Genomic DNA, 19,547 nt, shown 5'->3' on the forward strand with positions numbered 1-19,547 from the left:
ATCAAAAAAAATCGTTTCTTTTTACCCTGTTGCCAAAAATAATTTTTAAATGAATTAATGCACTTACCGAAATAAATAAAAACAATAAAATGTCAACTTAAAGAAATATTTTTCACTGTCAAAAAAAAAAAGAAAAATGCACATATCGTTATGTAGAAACATAAATGACTTCGAGTTTATTCGCCGAAAACTGAATACCTAAACTAAAACTTTAGCGTGAAAATAAAAACAAATCATATCAACAATAATTATTTCACAGGTAAAACCATAGCTGCGGAGTCGGAGTCGGAGTCAATCTCATTTTGGGATAAAAGAGTCGGAGACAAATATCCAAGAATCGGAGTCAGTCATTTGTCCTCCGTGTATAAACTTTTGCCAAAGCTACGAAGTCGGGGAGTCGGAGTCCGATTAATTGTAGGGCAAAGGAGTCGGAGTCAGGTGCCTCTAAATTCTTGGAGTCGGAGTCTGGAGTTTGGCGTCAAGAGCTATTTCCAACAAAATGTGTTTGAAATAAATCCGCTTTCAAGTACGGAATCTACATTGACTTTCAGTGTCCCGTAGGCGCTAATGTTAAGTTTTTTGAACTGTTCAAAATTGAACAAAAAATAGTTCAAATCAAAAGTGATATGGGAATGAGGTGTCCTCGCCGAGATCTTTCGAACAAAAAAAAGTTTGTTCGAATCGGACTATTCATTCAAAAGTTATTAGGAGGGGACAGACAGACAGATCGACAGACATTTTTCCCCATCTCAATACCCTACTTTCCAATTTTAATTTTTCGATATTTATTTATTTATCTTATTTATTTTTGATTTTTTTTTTGTTTTTCACGACATTTTTAAGATGCATTAAGCCTTCTTTCATGCTTTTTTCTTCTTTTTTTGACTTTTACTGGGAAAGTAGGCTAAAAAGTGGTTTACAAAGATTAATTGCGCAATATCAACAATTTTAACGTGATTCAATGGATAACTCTCTAAATATCGCCAATAACGCCACATGGAAATCAGATTTGAAAAACATATTTTTTCGCCAAATTTTTCGTTGACTTGGTGATATATCGTCAAGTTGGAGACAAAACTTTGAGATCAGAAGCTTAGTGATATATCGCCAAGTGCTTGCCAAATTATAACATCACTTGAGTTTGCATTGAAAATAACACTGATTTTCCACAAAAAGGTGTGAAAGACCCCTTTTAAAACATCCGAATGCAACTTAAAGGAGAGGTGCATAACTAGACTCCACTAAGAGTCTACATACAAAATTTTAACTTTCTACGCATACCGTTTTTTGAGTTGTACGAGATACATACATACATGCAGACGTCACGAAAAAACTCGTGGTAATTAACTCGGGGATGGTCTAAATAGATATCTCGGGCATCCTTATTACGTTCTGAGGTACATATGCACGCAGTCTCGGGCCGAAAAAACAGCTCAACATTCATTCCGGGAAGAACAAATTGGAAATTTAGGCTGTTATTTGAGCAAAACTTTTTTCATGAATGCAATACTTCCTTTACTATGCGAAAGGAAGAGTAACAATAGAGAGGGGAGGCATTTATTCACGACTAAACACGGTTCTACCTGAATCAGGTTGATAGAACACTAATTCGATAGCTCACATTAATCCGTGATACCTGGAACCGTGTCTTAAAAAAGATTTTAAAAAAATTCCCGATGTTTAGCAAAGTCTCTCCTGACTCATCTTTTGAAAATGTCGTTTACACATTCTTAGCGGAATTTATTTTAAATAAAAATCCGTTCGTAAATTCATTTTACCTGCTTTTTGCTGCAAAGTGACCATGTTCCGTCATCCGAAGATTGCCGAATATTTCTATTTTTAGTAAACAAGTTTAAGTACTATTCATGTGAATGGTATTTAATAACCATTTAATGTCTCGAACTTTATTTCCGCGCTGCTTCTTGTATTGATTTAGTTTTTCTGATTTTTATGAACTATATTGACTCAGTTCACAAGATTTATTAGTCTCTGCATTAGTAGAGCAAAGAAGTAAGTAAATTCAATGAAATAATAATACGTTTTACATTGAAATCATCTCTTTGTAATTCACATGTTCAATCATTTAAGTACGTTATGACTCATTGACGATTTGGTTTTCTTTTTTGCTAGAAAGTCGCCCGTCAAGGTATGACGATTAAAAATTGCTTCTATTCTACATTTGAACGAAGCAATTGCCTGTTTGGTGCTATTTTGATATTTGAAATTTTTACTCAAACTCTTGTGGATTAACCCCAAACTCTAGTGGATAGCGTTAATTTTCAACCACTTTTTTAAATCTTCTTTCACCTAAAATGACCGTTCTTACCAGTAAAACAGTGATGTTACTTGATCGAGTTCAGCCTTGTCACAATAAAGCCTTTCCCTGCATGGTAATTATGACCAAAACATATTATCAAATTATCATGCCGTGGCGCTAATTTCTTTCTTGAAACTCGCGGGTTACTCGATCAATGGCTATTATTCATATGAGGATGGCGGTTTCCCTTTTCTACTTCCTTGGTTTTTTAAAATAAAAAGTTGCCTTCGCTTTTTGAATAAAATCAAGTTCCACTTTTTTAGATATGAAAAGTTATGGGATTTTAAGTTTGCATACATTTATATAATATAAAATAATATTCTACCGTCAACAACGAGCTAGAAAAACAACACTAACACTACATCAAAACATTCTACCTCTTGTATTAAATTTCTTTCAGCATTGACGTCAAAACAGAAAAAAAAATAGATAAAGGAAATATCAATCATTGCAGATAATAATAAATTGATACAAAATAAATGTACCGCACAGAACACGATAAATTTACACGTCGTAATAACACAGTACATCTGAATATTCATTTTCAACTTCATTTTGATACTAAGCTTTCAACTTGGAATATTTCACTTCGAATTCTGAGATTTCTGAATATTTTTCGTTTAACAGTAAATCGAATTTGTCAAATTCAGTGAATAAAGTGTCCAACCTTTTAATACGAAACAAACTGTCATTTTTCTTATTTATATTACTAAATACATTTTCAGGCCCAGTTAAAGAAGGAAGATGATTCTTCCTAGAGACGCATTACTTGATTTCTACTTGATTTTTCCATAATCTCTTTATGTTAAATAAAAGTAAGGTTTCAAAGAAATTCTGGAAGGAAGCCTGTTGCGGGCTTGCGTCTAAGAGATCGCATAGCACCTGCAGCCTTGAAATTTTGTACAAAATTACTTCGAGCCCCGGTGGTTCGTACTTGGGGTTTTGTTTTCTAAAATTTGAATTACTTTTTTGTAATCAGTTTTTTAAACTCAAATTTCACGTAAATTACCTATTATTACCTATTAAAGGAGTGAAAAATTACTTGCATATATTAATATTATATACTAGCCGCCTGCGGCGACCAGCTGGTCCGCCTTTTTACGCCATTCGCCTTTTTACGCCAGGGGTGCCGCCTTCGGCGGCTGCTTAAACAATTTAGCGACGACATTAATCAATGTTTTTCTCTATAAATCAGTATTAAGCATTCGTTTTTTTATGCCAATGTTGCCGCCTTCGGCGGCTGCTTAAATAAATTTCGTGGCGGTGTCAATCAATCTATATCTATCTATATCATTAATAATTTGAATAAAATATTTTCTAGATCTGTCTCCAGTTTCGTCGTTTGGAATATTTTTAAAGGAGCGGGAGGGGAGACACAAACGACGTACTCTTCATGCAAATTTTGTCGAAAAATAACAAAAAGCACTTCCACTTTATGTGAAAGCATTGTTTTTTCAAAGTCATGGTGTATGTGGGGGAGGGAGGGGGGCATTGAGACCCAATGTGCAAGCACCCGCCTACGGCGGCTGTTTGGCTAACTTGTCATTTACCTTTTTACTTCAAGTTTGCCGCCTTCGGCGGTTGTTTTAAATAAATTTGGCAGCAGTATTAATCAATCCATCTCTATCTTTTTTTTGTGTCATTCACATTTTTACGCCAAGATTGCCACCTTCAGCGGCTATCTACCTTTACAATCTATCTCTACATTTTCTTATCCATCTCTATTTATTTTGACCTCCTCGCCCATTTCCTAATAAAAACAAAGAACACTCAGAAAACCGCTTTTTTAAATTTAAGTAGAGCAAAAAAAAAAAAAAGCTCAAATTCCCCGTAGTGTGCAAAAAGTAGCGTTTGGACAAAGATAAAAAAAATCTCGCTGTTTTTATTGAATTAATGCGCACAACTATGAAATGTAACGTAATATAGATACAGCGAAAGGTCCAGCTTGGGGGGGGGGGGGATGGAAAAAGAAATAAATGCAATCCCTAAATAAAACAAAAAAAGGAAAGAAAAAAAGCAAGCGCTGCCGAAAAAAACACGTGGTCATCACGTCAGAAAATGTAGAAGCAAGCTATATAGTAAAAAAAAAAAGAATAACATTGCTTGCGATTAAGATTCCATCGTAAATATCGAATCGAAACCCAAGTAGTGACGTCACAGGCATAAAAGATTGAAGAACGCTTTTTTCGACTGATGCGTGAAAGGACATGAAGTGTTGAGCATTAAAAAAAATTGTAAAAAAAAAACTATTGCGTATTTTTAAGAACTTTTTTCTTCTGAAGAGGGCGAAATGTTTTACTATTACCAACTTAAATTTCAGAAATGAGGCTTTGATACTTCTCGCAGGATGATATTAGAAAAAAGTAAAACCCGGGAAAACATGCAAATTAAAGGTTTTTTTCAAAAATTCATAAAAAATACAAAAATTGCTCTATCTTCAAAATTTTTTGTTCATCATATTTAAAATTAAATTTCCGACACTATAGTACCAAAAATATTTGTCTGGCGCGATTGGTTCGGGGTCTGTGAGGTTAAAAGTACTAAAAAGGGCTAAAAATCACATAAAACATTAAATAACTTTTTTTCTAATTAAAATATCAAAAATCGAAGCCGAGGTGCATAACTTCAGCAAAAACTACACCTGTATACCAAATTTCATCTTTCTAGGCCTTACCGTTTTCCGGGATGCGCGCCACACACACACACACAAACATCTTATTTTATTATATGTATAGATCGTTGGAAAGGGTAGAATTTTCCGCGTTCGACGCAATTTGTTTCTACGCTTCAACTTAATACGGTGGGAGTTTTTGTGTTTTTAGCTCGAACGGTTTTAGGCTTAGCTAAAATTTAGCCACTATTTTCTTCATCAAATCTATCAGTAAAAAAAGTGAAGGAATTGTCATACAGTTTTCTTTTAGACACTACTTGAAGGAGCGGCGATTTTTTACTTCAGATCTAACTCGACCTTTGGTTGAAAAACTAAGCTTCTATCTCCAAAGGAAAAAAAGTTACAAGCCGTGAATGATCAAGTTCGAATAATCTCATCTCCATTAAAATTATTGATGTTTAATTTGGCGTTGCCATAGTTACGTCTTTTCGATTCGCTTCTTTTTTCTTTCTTATTCACAAACTTTTAGGGTTTCAATTTTAACGGAAAATCTTAGGCTCAACTAAATTCAAGCCCCGAGCTATAGAGCAAAATATATTACTAGAGACCACGAATATGAAAACGACTTTTCAAACGTATAAAACTGCTGTTTTGCAATACTCAGGAGCCCCTTAGCCCTTACGGCTGTACAAGTTGGTACAAGTTATTTTGAAACTCGGGGAAGGGGTGCTTTTTGTTCCCAAGGGAGCTCATAATGCGTTTTTAATCTGTTTCTTTCTAATTGACGATTTAAATCTTTGCAAATAAAATAAGATTGCGAAGCCCCATATATATATAACAAAAATGATCAATAATTAAATGTCAAATCAAAAGTTAAAACGTAATCATCAACAGGTATACATTTAAATATTGGCAATAAAAAAGTATTTTAGGAAGTTGAAATTACTTTAAATATTTCCATTAAAAGTCATTGCTCTTATGCCAATTCAAAGTTTTTAAACAAATCAGCATATAATATTTGAAAGCATTCATAAAAATATTATAAAATAAATGGAATGATGCACTCATCTCTCCACTGCCACCAAAACACATTTCTTCTTTTGCACTTCTTTGAAATTTCAAAATAAAATAATTTTCGTCTCGTTAACAGATAAAATCAAGCTCCTCATTTTTTAAACGACCTTTAAATGTATATTTACATAAAATTTAAAATAAAATTCTAAAAGTCATAAAATATAAAACTAAAAACTTCATCAAAGCATTCCAACTCTTCTACTTAATTTCTTTTGGCGTTGCCATTTCAAAAAAACATGATGAATAAGCAGACGATAATTAAATTAAATAACGCAAAGAAATATAAAACATTGTAGATAATAATGAATTGACAAAAAAAAATGGCAGCACAACAGAATTATTACATCATGGATAAATAATTTTCCGTCTCCTTCTGAGTTTGGGTATCACAGAGTGCAAGATTTAAAAGGCTGAGTTTCAATTTACAATTACTTAAAGGGATATAATTGTGCTATTTTCCGAACTTGTAAGAACGTAGTCCATTCAGAATACGCCACGGTTTACAACTTCGAAATTTAATCATTTTATTTTTGACAGTAGCCATAAAAACCTCAGTTTTATTCTACAGATGAAGGGGTAAAAGGAGCCTATAACATACGTTAAAAGTAGAACAAATAATTTTCAATTAAAAAAAAACTTAAATCAGGGGTGGTTAGGTAAGATATAATACTGAATCCGTAAACAATCATGATACATATATTTTTAATCATTCAATCATTGAAGCGCTCAAATAAGCTAAGAATAAACGTAATTACTAAACCAATAATTTAGTGATTAATAACAGTCATCAAGAAACGTGCTTTAAGGAGGCGACGCTTCATTTTCTACTCAAAAGACTCAACCTATTTCCTAATTTATCCAAAGTCGTCCATGTCTGTGACTTATACTTCCGACTGTCCACTGTTTAGGTTACGACCTTCCGCGTCACGGTCAAAGAAGCTCTAGTTTACGAGGACTATTTTTAAAGACATGTTAAATAACATTGATCAACCAAACAACTTCCGATGAGATGGTTTTCGTTTTACCCCTGATATACTGACCTAGGAGCTCTCTAAAGCGTGATAGTTGATTTATTACCGTGTGCTTATGTTTCTTATTTTTATTAGAATTAAATAGTATCAGCATATATTTGACCATTTCACGGAAAAGCAGACATTTTTTTCTTGCACGGGTCAGCTCTGTATTTAATTTCAAGAAGTGTATGAAAGTAATAAAAAAGTTCTTTCCGAAAAATCATGCTAATACGGGTTATTTCTTAGAGAAAAGGAATTTATTACATAATTTAAATTTTCATTTTAAATAAAACATAAAGCAGTCACGAGCAGTATACAAAATGTATGATTTTTTTTGAATGGTTTATTATTTCTTTCTTTTTGATATTAACACAAAAAGTTCTTAGTTGGGGAAGCAAAGTGCACATTAGGGTGATTCAAAAGAACTTTTTTTCAGCTAGAGTACAGGACACCCCCTATCTTTTTTAGACTTACTAATAGTATTATGCTGTAAAAGTTTCAGCTTCTTACACAAATTTTAAGAGGGTGCTCAATGATACCTCAATTTAACATTAGCCGTAGCATAGAAAATGTCACAAATTTAGAAACATTTAATATCCCCAGCTGTTTTCTTGCAAATCTTTTTTTATTGCAATGTATATGCATATTATTCATGTATATTATAATATATAGTACTGTTATTTCACTTCAATGTATTTTTCTAACCCCTCTCCCCATATTTATGAAGTTTGGGGGAGGGGGTTGAGCATCCTCTTTCAGTTGAAATAGGAAGCTAAAATTCTTCCAGTATATCACTATCCACAAGTTCAAAAAAATTGAGGGGTGTCCTGTTCTGTAGGAGAAACTTTTTTTTTTACATGTATTTTTGAACCACCCTAGTGCGCATGTTAAAAAAATTTGCAACAATATATTCGAAGGGTTTTTGTGAGAAATGAGAAGTCCAAAAAATATGTCCCGTAGGTGACAAGGCAAATTTATTTCAAAAATACCAATCAAAAAAGACATTAGGAAAAAAATTGCTAAACAATTGACGTAAGTAAAGTACCTTCACTCTATGTCAACTTTCTTTTTTTTTAAACTTTTTGACTTAAATAGCTTATTGCCGTTGCAACGATCTTCAAAGTACCGCACATTTTATTCGTCCTAACGGGATGTTGTTGTAATAGAGTTTAACCAATGTAATGGCAATAAAAACGGGATTGAACATTTATTTTGTTGAAACGGATATTTCGTTGCTGTCGTATTCGCTGTAATGCAAATTATCAAAATGTAAGGGAAAATGCAATTTAGTTGCCCCGCACGTGACGGTGGAATCCATTGAGAGAAAATGGATGGAGCGAAGACGTTTATTCATGAAACCAAGACCATAAGTCACGTGATAGATTTTTAAGCAAAGCATTGGAAGAAATCAGGTTTCTTTCGCTTGTTTCACGCAAAACGTGCAAACCATTCGTTGTTATTGAGTCACGTGACTTGGAGTATTTGGGTCAGCTATTTCTAAGCCAATGATTAGACTTGCTCCCTCCATTTTAATTTCTGCTCTAAGGTGGAATTACCCAAATGTAGACAATTAATTTATCTCCTATCACAAGCCATCGAGATGAGAATATTAAGTCTACTGGAAATTTCTGTTTGCAAATGAAGAGGACGAAAATGATTCCATTTTTTGTGCTTTTTCCCTCAAAATCGTTAACAAAGAAATAAATACAGTCAAGTGCCCATAATTGGGACTTACTTTTACCATTGGTGCGATATGGGGCTTTATATGGGATATTTAAGTCCCTCATGGTGCTGCTTTAATTGTTCATTGGAGCGTCAAAAATCTAAAGTAGTATGAATCATAGTTAGTTCGGATTTTCAAACTGTTCCGATTTTCGAAAATAATCAAAAAAAAAATACCGTTTAAAGAAATGGCATGTCATTTTATCAAATAAAGAGATTGAACAATAGGTATTTTTAGCTACAATATGTAATTGCAGTAACAAAACTTAACCAAAGTTTACTCTCGTTGTTTATTGGACACAAAGGAAAAATAAAAATATTTACAATACTGAATTTATGCTGTAAGGAACTATTAAACAGTAAATAAACAAAGAAAATTAAATGAACTTGTAAAAAATAAACAACACAAAGAAAGTTAACTGATTTCTGTAAGAACATACTGACTTGCACACAGTCTAAAAAAAATCAGTTTTCGGCTGAGAGAGCACTTTGAAAAACTTCAGAGTTTTTGTTTGAGAAACTTTTGCTGTGCGCAGGATGCTGTTTTTGTCCAAAGAGGATGGTGTAAAATGGAGATGGTCGGGGTGTCAATGAAGTCGTTTCCGGCGGACAGGAGCCAATGAGCAGAACTAAAAGTGTCCTTCTATCTCAACTCATGATTGCAATAGACATAATTTTAATTCAAGATGTCAAAATTCAAATCAATGTTATTATTTTTTAAATTACTCAACTATTTGATACACGATTTACAGACAAACAGACTTTTTATTTTACTATTAGTAAAGAAGAAAAGGCTAATAGCTGGTTTTATGAATAATTCTTTCGTTCGCGATGAGCAGTTTAACAGGTTTATAACGAATTGCTATTTACCTGAAGATTTGAAAAGAAGAAAAAAAGTATCTAATCCGCTTAACATGTGCTTCAATGCTTATCATTTGAAACCTTTTGAGTGTGAAAGATAATTATTAACTAAGGGGAGTCTTACTTCTGGTAGACAAAGATTACATTTGAAAAAAATAATGTATCATAATAGAAACTTGATTTGAATCATATTGTTTTAAGTGGATCGCTTCCTATTTCCTGGATGCATTCGCAAAATAATCATAATTTGTGTTTATAATCTGGAACCTTAAACCTTCAATAACATGCTACTTAAATAGTTTAAGCCCATGAATCGATCATCTTATGGTTCCTATTTCCAGTTCTGTTTTAACTCCGAACGCGTGAGGTGTTTTGTATTATACTCCTGATAAATTGAACTTTTAAACTCAAATTTTTGAAATGTTTGCATACTTTTTTTTTTAATTTTGTGTTCTGCCATACAGTAATGCACAGGTTTGGTTTGTATTATCAATATCAAGTTGGTAATCCTTATACTATTAACAACATCAGTGGACTCGAAAAGTTGATTTTTTCAAGAATAACATTAACACATTTTTCAAAGCATAAGTCCTTATTACAAAGTGTGAATTATTATGTTAATGCTACTCAGACACCAACAGTGAATTTTCTTTGCAGTTAAATTTTTGATGTGTTTCTTATTTAAGGAACTGACCTTGCTATTTTTTGCTAAGGAACTGACATTGCAGATCGCAGATTTATTGGTACGCACTCATTTTTTGGGTTTTTTCTATCAGATATATTATTACCGTTGATTAAAACATTTCAGACTATTTTAAGCTAATGGATAGTCCGGCTGTGAGAAGGATTTTTAGTACGTAAGGCGTAAGTACGTAAGGTACACTCGAACAGGCAAAAGAAAAAAAAGAAAAAAAAACTGCTTAACATTAATTCGGGGGGTGAGTAAAATGTAAATTTAGGCTGAAATTTGAGTGAAAATATTTTGCGTTTACACTAAAAGTTTTTGTGTAACTTTATTCCATTAAATCGGTGGCAGCTTAGATGACCTGGAGTAACCTAACTGATATACCTGGTGTAAAGTTACACATTGCTTGTGGAAGGTTACGCCGTGGTAAAATAACTATAGTGTAACGTCTCACTAATTTCTGCGTAAGGTTACACCAGAATTTTCTGTATGCTTACAGATAAAGTGCTACACATTAGTAAGAATTAGGGTTTCATCTTTCTTGAACGATTTATCAAGCTCACGGTTTTTAACAACCAATATCCACCAATTATTTTAAAATGCAATATTTATTTATTTTAACATACAAACAACACATTTTTGTTGAACTAAGAGAGGAAATGACCTGAGGGGGGTCCGAACCCATAACGCGAATCTCACAGACGAATCGCAAAGCAAGAGCTTTTACCCATCGGCCACCAAGGCCAGATTTCGTACCGCTAATAAGAAATTACCTGCTCAGCATCGATTTTGATGTTTACGCATGCGCTTTAAATTCTACTGAAACCATAGAATAAGATTCCTCCAACAATTTGAGTTTTTAAAAGAATGATACTGCACACTTTAGAATTCGTATAACGTTACACCGATTAGTACTGGTGACCTTAGACACTTTTTTACAGTGTACAATACTTCCTTTACTCTATGCAAAAGAAAATAAAAAAGAAAATCTGACAGTTTCATAGGAAGGAATTTTCCTCAAATCCCGACATGACCACGCCCCTGGGTTGAATGTACCCCACCTTACAAAAAAATCATCACACCAGTTGTTAACGAATACAGTTTTTTAGTAACTATCTCCGCGCAGCTCCTTAAACACTGCAAAATGTTCCATTTAGAAGTTCTACTCAATGAATTTTAAAATTCGAAATTAAAAATTTCCTAAACAGGAAAAAAACATAATATTTTTTCTCTTAGAGTATTTGCTGTAAATAAAAAGTTGAACTCATTTTTGAATTATTTTCGAAAATAAATAACACAAAATACAATAAAGATAATCTTTGTGAGTGTTATTGCATCATATATTGTATGAAATTAAACAAATTATTCGGGAGTGTTTGTTTTAGTCACTATGCCCCTTTATCATAATACGAGTAAGAACCGATTTAAAAATACTTACGTTCTAGATACGTCACTGGGCTAAGCAATGTGTTTTCTTTCTTTTTGGTTTAAAAAATAGAAAAATAACATTTACACCCCCACCTTTTTCTACATTGACTTTTTGATTTAGTTTTCAATGTTTCCTATCGACTCGATACATTATTTATTTAGCTGATTTCTCTCATTATACTGTGGAAAATTTAAAGTTTTTTTTTTTAATTAGCGAACTATTTTCATGGGATTTTCCATGTTATTTAATAGCATGGTTTTTTATTTAGAAGGTTATTTTCCTTTTCATGATTTAGTTAAACTATTTCGCGGATTATTTTTCATTTTAATCTTGTTTAAAGAAAGCCAGTACCCTGTATACGCATAGTGTTAAATTGCAAAACATTATGTACCTTTTTCTCAAAACGTTTTGATGATAAAAACTTACAATCTATACAGTGTTTCTACTGAAGCTAAATTTTAGGGCAATTCTGTTTATTTTATAATTTATAAAATTTGAACCTATAGTTTAAATGAAAAAAAAAGAGAGAGAGACCGTTCTTGATCATAAAAACTGCTGCTTAGGAAAAAGTGTGGGTCCTAAAACAAAATTTTAACTTCAGTATAGTTATGAACACATAAGTAAAATGTCGGAAAGGTTTTGAAGTAATACTTATGTAAACTCGTTTTCTGGAAAAAGGAAAACGATTTTTTAAAATTAACGTTCTGGGAAAATCGCGTTTAAAAGTAAAATTGTTTAACATTCCTATCCCATTAATATTTAAACTACTTTTAGTTTACATAGAAACATGAATTTAGTGTCGCTTGAAAATTCATCATTGAATGCTTTCAATTATTAAAAAAACCGAAAAGCTATTTTTTAAGAAGTTTTCAGTGTACCAACTCCCATTAACAGCTTGTTTTCTTTCAAAATCTATTAAAAAGTTATGATAGAGTATGACATCCTCAAACAAGGAGCTTCCATGTAAGTTTGACCTAACACGGCGACAATAAATAAAATCCTTATCAATATCCTTACTAATAATAAAGCTGAAAGTCTGTATGTCTGGATCTCTGTGTCTCTGTCTGTTACGCGCATAGCGCCTAGACTCTAGGCCGATTTTCATGAAATTTGTCACAAAATTAGTTCGTAGCATAGGGGTGAGCACTTCGGAGCGATTGTTTCGAATATTCAATTTTGTTCTTTTTCTATTCCAATTTTGAGCACATTTTACTGAGCAAATTACCATAGCATGAAAGAGTAAATTGCCATAACATGGACGAGTAAATTAACATAGCATATTGGCGAGAGATTTATCATCCATTTTTTGTAAATATACAGGAAACCAAATGACATTTTAATTTTCTACTACGGGCAAAGCCGTGCGAGTACCACTAGTAAAAAATTATCCCCAAGATTAACGATATGCCAACTGACGTAGCTATTACGGAAAAACACTTAAAATTACATGTAATACACAGTCTTTTAAATGCAATGAACCTTACGTACTCTACAAGAAAAATATTTGGGATTTAAGAATTGATGCTCTTCATAAGAGCAGAATTTTTTCATTAACCGGATAGCTGAGTTCGTTCATCTCCGACTGTGTGACATGGCTTGTTGAGTCGAACTCACGACATGGTTATGTGGAAACTTAACTATCTAGAGGCATCGCTTAACGATCTGGAAATAAGCAACAACGCAGCACGATAGGAAAACGTTGAGAAAGAAAATGCATTATTTTGTTATTTTATTTCTCTTCTGTGCAGCACGCACAGAATATAAACTAGACCAGCACGATTTGTATCGTTTTGTGTTTTCCTGGTTAGAGTTTGAAGTGTCGAAAAATTAACTAGGTATTGTGTTGCGGTTTGAAGTTTAATACATTTAAATTTTCATTCATATGTAGTGATGATTTGTTTTTAAGAAATTTGATTGAAGTATGTATCGTAAACGTTGTACGTTTAATAGTATTTGTTCTGGAACTAAATAGAGCAATTAATCTAAAAAATGGTTATTATCAAGAATGGAGCGAAATGAAGGGGATCAAACTCTCAGAACTCTCAGTTTTGTCACTATTGACCACAGAATTTAAGCTCTATTCAAAACCTTTTTAGTAAAAACCGAAAATTAAAAAAAGAGCCTTTAGGAAAAATACTAAATATATCCAAAGTTAATGAATACGTTCACATGTGTTTCTAAATGCCTCGATGAGTTTTATCTCAAGTTGAAAACTAAATTCAGAATTCTAAACTAAATTTAAAAAAAAAAAAAAAAGAGAGACTAAAGAATACAATTTTACTTGCCATTGAGAGAATACATTTTTCATTTTTGAAAAGGTACTTGCTCCTTCCCTCCAATAAAACATTTAATGAAGGGACATAATTCTCATTAACACTAAGTACTTTGAAACTTAATAGTAATATACTAAGTATGTTAACTAAGATTTATAAAAACATGATGCTGAAGATCACAAGCATTTTCCGATTTTGCATCTTTTTTCCCACCCTTTTTTCTTTTATTTGAGCAAAAAAGCGAATTGTTTCATTTTTGTAATTTGGATAGTATCTTCCCATTTTATAAAAAATACGACTGTAGTGGAAACCCTGATTGACAACCATATTTATAATTTACATACATGAGCGAATTGTTATGACCAGGGCGGTCATTCCAAGCTCGTCAGCTTGCGAGATCGAGATTTTCGCTTATGTGATTGGTTGTGACGTAGAAATGTCGCAAAGTAGCATTTTAATCTACTCGAACTTAGCTTGCGGCTGGGTTGGAGTAGATTAGAATACTACATTGCGACATTTCTACGTTACAACCGATCACGAGGGCGAGAATCTCGATCTCGCAAGCTGACGAGCTTGGAATGACCGCCCAGAGCATTAAAAATCGTAAAATATTAGAAAAAAAAATAGACTCCAGGCAATTATTTCTCAGAGTTTCTTGGGAAATTTCAGTTCTGAGAGTTTCATGTATTGAAATAGCTAGGTACCAACATATTTTATTAGCCGTCTGGGCAATTTGGTGCCCGGGATTTGTCGGAGCTCAGTTATTCCATCCGAGGAGTTTCGTGCTTTTTAATACTCATCAGCCCGCAGTAGGAATTAACAGAACTGGAGGCGGAAAACCGGATGGAGTCTTCGGATGGAATAACTGAGCTGGCGGTGTATTTTATGTACTAATTCTTGGATTGTAATTTCCTTTCCTTTTCGATGCTTTCTCATTTTATTTAGACATTTTTTACATGTTTTAAAATTTCATATGTGTTCTGGCCCTCGAGAATCATTTTAATATGAGTGGCGATCCTGAGGTAGAAAAACGTTGCTCATCACTGTCACATGCCCATTACATTCTTCTTTTACTCTCGAAATTTTGGGTGAAGTTTAACACTATCATAACTTTTAAATAGACTTTGAAAGAAAACAAGCTGTTGATGCGAGCTGGTACGCTAAAAACTTCTTAAAAAATAGTCTTTCAGTTTCTTAATAATTGAAAGCATTCGAATAATGATTTTTCAAGCGACACTAAATTCATGTTTCTATATAAACTAAAAGTAATTTAAATATTAATGGGATAAGAATGTTAAACAATTTAACTTTCAAATGCGATTTTCTCAGAACGTTAATTTTAAAAAATCATTTTCCTTTTTCTAGAAAACGAGTGATTATTTTGTTCATTTTATACTGAATTCTGAATTCGTACAAAGCTAAATTTCAGGGGGAAAGGGAGAAAAACGAATCTGTTTTTGACGTATAAAAGTTTTGGCTAATTACAGGAAGGTTTTAAACCATTTTCTTAAAAAGTCTTTTTGAAACTTTTTTCCTTTCTTTTTTTTTTTTTTTTTTTTTTGAAATTCTAGTCGCTATTGTTGATTATTCCGTGTTTCTAAGAGTTATAATATTGCATAAATTTCACTCTTGCGTTACAGACATTGTAATCATACTATTTTAGAAGTTTTAAAATAATGTGCAACCAATTACTCTAAAAGTAAATTATTTATCTGGTAAAAGATGAGCAGTTGAACGATTGAAAAAAAAAAAAAAACACTGCAAATAAAATTGTAGTGTTAAACAAAAACACTCATTTTAAGGAGACAAAAAGAAAACGCAAAACATGTTATAAATAAAATCATTTAAATTTTTTTCTTACGTTTAAGTTAAATATGATTTCAAAAATAAACATTTATAACTCGTATATACAGTACATAAGGACCTCTGCATGCGTTAAGAGGTCTGCGTACGAAATTGTCCTTACAAATCCTTAACTTGAATTTAAAAGCTTTCATATTTGTAGTCATCTTGTGCACAGTAGATTTAGAAAGATATGTTTTGACCCCCTCCTCTTAAAATTAGTAATACAGGGGGGATAGTTTTTAATACACACGGAGCAGATAAATGGAAGATTCAAATATCCAACAAATAAACTAAAGCGAATGTTAAAATTATCGATTATTAGAATAACAGGGAAATATAGATTATTTCTTAGCACTAAAGAAATCACTCCTTCATTGTACATGTACCCTTGCGTCCAAAATGCGACAGAGAATTTTTAATACGAAGACATTTGTTTCAATGAGAAAGTATTTTTGATTTGTAAATCAAACACCCTAAGTACATACAATGCTATTTTCCGATGCTCGTTATTTGAAGAATGGTTTCAGTTCCATTTTTTACGGTTTAGACACCACGAAATCAGGCAGCGTGATGAGCGTTTAGACATACAGCAATTGAATGGTTTGCAGTAACAGAGGATTAACTCCATTTTTTTTATTGTTGGGAAATATGCAGTCAACTCCATATTGCCTCAAGCGAAAGAAGCAGCTAACTCATTCTAGAGAATAACTTCAGAACTATCCACCGGCGATAACTCCTTGTTGAACCAAACTACCAAGAAAATGGAAAAAGCTCTTTGCAGGGTTTGCAGCTCTTTGTTGCTGCAAACTCTTCAATTTCTGTCTCATTTCTTAGAGAAAGCGACTTCAGCGCCTAAAGTAAGAACATTAGAGTGTCGAATTCGTGGAGACGAAAAATATGTTAGACTGCTTTCCAAGGCCCGACCGAGCCAAAGTGATTCTCTGGTTTTGGTGGAAGTTAGTCCAAAATATACGTTTTTCTTTCTGCATCACAAGAAAATCTGTATTTTCAAAGTAGCTGTTGTGTACCAAAAAAAAAAAAAAAAAAACAATACAAACACATCCTCATAAGAGTTTTATATAAAAAGTTGTATTTTTAAAAATAAGTCCTTTACTAGAAAAAAAATCAAAATCTTAGTGATAAATATTTTAATGAAATCATTGACAATTAAAACCTTCTGGAAAAGATAAGTGAAAAGAGGTAAAATAAAATAAAGGTGATAGAGGAAGTTTGATCGTCTGGTGTAATGTTGAATAGCCTGGGTCAGTTATTACAGGCGGATAAAACCATTTTTTAAAACCATTTCCGATTTAAAATGTTGTTAGATTTCTTTTTCAGCATAAAAAATTTTTTTTTGTACCATTTGAAAAATGAAATATAATTCTAATGTACAGTACTGGCCAGAATGGATTACTCACCACACAAAACTGTGATGTTTATGAATGTACAAGAGTAATTGCATTTAACTAAGTATTTATTTTATGAAGATTATTAATTTTAGTTATATAAGCACAGAATACATACATATTTGAGAAAGGGTTCAATATTTGGTGTGGAAACCTTTCTTTTCTTTCAATACATCTTGGATACGATCATGCATGGAAATACAAAATTTCTTGCAACAGTATGCTGTAATTTCTGTTACCCATACTTGTTTTATAGTTTCTCTTAAGTCTGAAAGTGAAGTGGGGTTACGCTCAGAAACTTTGCGCTTTAAAATTACGCAACAGTTCTTGATTGGGTTTAGATCCGGGGAATTTCCGGGCCACGGCCAAAGGATATGAAAACCCTTCTTTGCAATCCATGTCTTAACATATTTAGTCTGGTGGCAGGGTGCTCCATCGTGTTGGAAGTAGGTGCACTGGTTGATATCCATAAAGATTGGTAACTTTCTTTCAGCATATCGAGATAAACAGTTCCATTAATTGATGTGCCTTCAGACATGAACCACAATCCACATCTTCATTTGGCACAAATGGCTCTAGAGATCATGAGTTTTGCAGTATTCTTCACGGTGGGAATAATGTAGCATTGACAGTCTTTTTTATTGGGAGACCTTTGTATGTTTCTACAAAATGCCTAAAATTGCGGTACTTGAGTCTCGTCTGAAAACATCACGTTTCCATTGCTCTTCAGTCCACCCCTGATACTTTTTACAATTTGTCAGACGGTCAGCAGTGTTTTTTGGGAATCAATTTTGGCTTCTTAATTGGCTTGTAGAACTTTAAATTGGCATTAAATAGCTTTCTGCTGATTGTCCTTTGGCTCGGGACAATCGGATTTGGCATCACCTTTTGGTAAACCAGCTTAGATTGCTTTCTCCGATTTTCTCGGTGACTTTTTTTTGCTGCGAAAATTACGGAATCATCCACGCGCTTGCTTGTGCTCTTGTGACGACCTTTTGGCTTTGAATATCCATAAATTTCGGTTATTTTGAAATTACTTATAGACCTGGAAACTGCCTTTTGTGCCAATTGTAATCTGGCAGCAATTTCCCGAGTACGATTTTCTTCTTCGTTCAAAGTCTTTATTTTTGCATACATTTCGCGTGAAATTCCTTTACGAGGCATTTTTATATTATTTTACTTTTCTGCATAAGTTTGTGTGTCAACACACGGCGAACACAACTAATGAACTAACGAAATGCCAAACAAGAACATCTGCACTTTGGTAGACAACCAAAACGAATATCTGTCGCCAATATGTCATTATGAATTTGAAAAAACAAGTGAGTCATCCATTCTGGCCAGTACTTAATTATTAATTCACTTTTAATCTAAATATGGCTCTTTGTAGATTAATAAAAATTTAAAATATATGGCATAATTTAAAAAATAAAATATTTGCGTAGAATTTAAAAAGAGTTAAATTTAGCTCTTCCAACAACAGCAAAATTAACTTTGCTTCATTTTGACCCGTGGGACTGTGCGTCAGTCAGGTTTTGGTTACTCCCTCGAATAAATATCATTTAACTGTTTCATGAAAAGTGATCAAACAAGGCTTAAAAGTTTAAAGCAAAGTAAATAAAGCACAAATTGTCTGAAAAGTGCTGCAAATAATAGCTATTTCAAGGCAACGATAGGGTCTCCTCATCAAAGAAAAATTGCTCATCACACAACAAAAAGTTATGAATGAACGCAAATCTTGCTACTTTTTTTTATGTGTTAAGCGCCCTCTTCATCAATGAAAGGTGCTCAACACACACAACAAAAGTCGTGAGTGCATAACAAGTTCACGACCTTTTTGTCTGTCGAGTACTCTCTTCATCATTGCAAAAGTGCTCAACAAGTCGTGAGTAAACACCAAACTCGGGACTTTTTTGCGTGTCGAGCACTCTCTTTATCAGTGCAAAAGTACTTAAGACACAACAAAAACTCGTGAGTGAGCACCAAACACACGATGTTTTGTTGTGTGTTGAGCACTCTCGTCATCATTGCAAAAGTTTTTAACTCATAACAAAGAGTCGTGATAACATCAAACTCACAGCAACCCTGACACTATGTGCTTTAGTTACATTGTTTTTTAAATTTTAATGAAATCGTTATAATGACTTCTTCTACTGCACTTTTAGGCGCGGTTTATTTGTTCATTAAGAAAAGAAGCTCGAATGACACTAAAAGAAGCTCGAATCATTTGGCGAAGCCAAGCGGCGTGCAAAGAGAAAACTTTTTCGCCAAGCCAGTGCAACGCTCTATTTGATATAGTGCTTTTGAAGGG

Source organism: Uloborus diversus, chromosome 8 (genome assembly GCF_026930045.1).
Source record: "Uloborus diversus isolate 005 chromosome 8, Udiv.v.3.1, whole genome shotgun sequence".
NCBI classification, from domain to species: Eukaryota; Metazoa; Arthropoda; class Arachnida; order Araneae; family Uloboridae; genus Uloborus; species Uloborus diversus.